Raw genomic sequence first — 3,634 nt, 5'->3', positions numbered from 1 at the left:
TTGCTGCAGGCTTCATTCAGTCCACTCTTGGTGGACTGAACCTTCTTGATCACCGCACTCATAAGAACATGGTGCTCGTCCATAACGGAGGTGCCTCGTAGCGCCTCCATCAGGTTATCTGGCGCCCCTGGATGGACAGGGACCGCCGCCAGAAACGGTGCACCCCCTCCTTCAAAGGGGGCTGCCCGCCCGACTCCGGAGCCATATGGGTCTCCGGAATCGTATCCGGCTAAGGGCCAAGCTGGATGCGGCCCTCTTCGCCAGTCTCCATGGGGATGGTCTCCTCCATGTGTCCGGCAGTGGAGACTTCGCCTCCTGGCGCCTCCCAGACAGGTTCCTGGGTTCCTCCCCGGCTCGGATTGGCCCTCCGGGACAGCACCTCGGTGTCGTCCCCGGCCCTTGGGGGAGTAAGCAGGCGGTGGCGACTAGCTCGCCATCTCCGACGGAGCCAACGAACTTCCAGACGAGGATCGCTGGATTAGGTCGCGGGACGGACTGCAATAGTACAGCTAACTACATCAAGATAATGGAGAGAAAGTGTTGGATGTGCGCATAAACAAGCCATGTCACTTATGATGCGGCCTGGGGCTTTGTGCGGGGGTGTCGTTCTAGACTACTGTCAACGTCCCACGCGGTGTTGGCCGCCGGAACGCCCTTCCCCTTTTTGGGTGCCTCCGCCTCCAGATGCGCCGGGGCCACCCTCTTCTTCTTCCTCTCATCAGGGGGAGGATTGTTTGATTCCTCCTCCTCCTCTTCCCCGCCATTGTCCTCAGGGACAGAGGAATGAGTTTCATCGTCTTCGGACGCCGCGTCCGAAATACCATTACGATGAAGGCCACTCTTGGCCCCCTTTGCCTTCTTCATGGCCTTCTTCTCCGACACCTTATATGGCGCTGGTACTAGCATCTCCACCAAGCGCGGGATGACTGGTTCTTCGGGCAGCCGAGCCGGACACTGGATCCGCTTCGCCCTCTCCATCCAGTCCTAAAAGAGTAGTAATAAAAGCTCAGACATCATCCTCGAAACAATTAGTTTGAGGACTCATTTGAAATAACATACCTTGCTGGTGGGGTGTGTACAATCGTGACCACGGCCTGAATCCGTGGCCGGTGGTTTTTCGTTGCCCTTGAAGAGCAATTTCCATGCGCCTTCGTGCGTAGTCTCAAAGAGCCTCGCCAGGGTCCGGTGCTTCTTTGGATTGAATTCCCACAGCGGGCGGCTTCGGCGCTGGCATGGAAGGATCCGGCGAACTAACATCACCTGGATCACATCAACAAGCTTGACGCTCTTGGTTACCATGCTCTGAACGCGCGTCTGCAGCGCTATCAGCTCGTCAGGAGAACACCAGTCCGGACTCTCCTCGACCCAGGAGGTGAGTCGCATAGGAGCGCCCGAGTGGAATTCGGCAGCTGCGGCCCAGGTTGTGCCGCGTGGTTCTGTGATGTAGAACCACTACTTCTGCCACTCCTTTAGCATATCCACGAAGGTGCCTTTGGGCCAGGATATGTTGGACAATTTTCTCACCATTGCCCCTCCGCATTCCGCGTGCTGGCCATCCACCACCTTCGGCTTCACGTTGAAGACATTGAGCCATAGCCCAAAGTGGGGTTGGATGTGGAGGAAGGCCTCGCACACGACGATAAACGCTGAGATGTTGAGTGCAGATTGTGCCCTTCTTGCCAAAACGTGTCCTGATCAAGCCAATCCGCCGCCGCCGCTGCAGCCATGCGCCTGTTGTCGGCTGCTGCCGTTGTGCTTCGTCAAAACATGCAGATCGAACCCTCTTGGCGAAAACACCAAGATCGAGCCAATCTATCGCGCCGCCACTTTCGACTGCCAGCTGCTAGCCGCCTGCCACCGCCGCGCCTTCGGCACCGCCACCACACATCACTGTGGCTGTAGGGGCGTGAGCGGGCGGCGCCCGCACACCCCTAGCAGTACCCGTCGGGAGCCACGCCGCCGCTACGCCACGCGGGCTTTGCCCGGCGACGCCTCCGGCGGCAGCGGAGGGAGAGGAGGGGATGTGTGGAGGAGGGCTTGAGGGAGCTGACGGATTCCCCGGTGCGGCGCGGCGCCGCCGCATGGAGGAGGTCGTGGGAAGGAGGTCCACAAACATTTGATAACTTTCGTTGGAGTTGGGACCGTACCCTATATGTTGTGTTATGTAGGTTGTGTGCAGTGTTTTTACACAAAAAATATCATAGTCTTTTTTCTTAAAAGAGCTATTTTTCTTCTCAGTGGAACGTACAAGGCTGGGCTTGGACGGGATTCAAGGAGGTTATGGTTGAAGATCATTAGGCTCTGAAGGTGTTATCTCACATGTTTGTGTTGAGTCGAGATCGTCTACTATAACATGATGTACCAGGGAGTACTCGCAATGGGCGGGGAAAAGATGATGATCCGCTGCTCATTGTGTTGGTGACTTACCACTACCGCTGGGGCAAGAGGGGGCGGCAACACTGGAGGACTGCATTTTGGTGGTGCTCCCCGAGTACCGAGTCTTGGTTCCCGGGATGAAAACCCAAGTTCTGGCCTTTATTGTTTGTATCTGGCAATGGCCTTGTTGAAGGCATTGTTTTGGGTGAACTCAGACTTTCTGTCAGGCAATTTGAACCACCTTGGAGTTGCCCTAGTATTATATCCTGTTAAATTAGAATCGTATTTTGATCTTCCTAGATATTGATTTTCGCGCGAAATCAAAAACATGAAGAAAATAGGAATTAAACAATTAATAGTTTAGTCAAAAAATTACATAAAATATTCCAAAGTGATAAGATAATAGCATTAAACAATAAAAAAATATTAATACATTCGATGATATAATAGCCCATAGAGCTTAGTGCCAGTTCACACATCTCAATTTTGTACGGACATGCACAAAATTTATAGCAATTTCAAACATCTCAATTTTATATGTAATGTCAGCTGATGTGGTAGACGTTGCAATTAACCATACCCTATATGTGGTGTTAGGGTATTTCCTTCTTCTGGCATGACGTCAGCCCGTCCCAGAGAGCATTGGCGGGGGAGGGATCCATCGTGGGAGTGGTGCGCAGAGGGATCAAAGGTGGATGACAACAACCATGGCCGGGGTACCGACTTTTATAACAATCACTGATAGAAAAAGAGGCTTCCGTCCAGCCCCATTAGTCGCGAAACTGTAGGAACCGCGACTAATGAAGTCTTTAGTCGCGGTTCGGCAGATGAACCGCGACCAAATGCCTGGGCCCAGGGCGCTCGCGGGCTTTAGTCGCGGTTGGCCAGGCCAACCGGGACTAAAGGTGCCCAAAGGCCTTTAGTCGCGGTTGGCCAGGCCAACCACGACTAAAGCTCCTCCCTTTTAGTCCCGGTTTGTGGCACGAACCGGAACTAATGGGGTTGAGACCTTTAGTCCCGGTTCGTGCCACGAACCGGTACTAAAGGTCCCATTTTCAAACTCTAACCCCCCCCCCCCCGGGGATCGCCTTTTCAGTTTTAAAAAAATTAAAAGAAAATAATGGAAATGTCAAAAAAATAAAAGAAAATAAGTTTCTCATGTGATATGTGGTCTAGTTGTTGGGAAAATTTGCAAATGTGAATTTTGACTTTATTTGCAAAATCTCTCTGAAATTTGTAAAAATGGGCATAACTTTTG

This window comes from Triticum aestivum, unplaced genomic scaffold, assembly GCF_018294505.1.
Source record: "Triticum aestivum cultivar Chinese Spring unplaced genomic scaffold, IWGSC CS RefSeq v2.1 scaffold35694, whole genome shotgun sequence".
Classification (NCBI taxonomy): domain Eukaryota; kingdom Viridiplantae; phylum Streptophyta; class Magnoliopsida; order Poales; family Poaceae; genus Triticum; species Triticum aestivum.
This window is presented reverse-complemented; position numbering follows the sequence as displayed.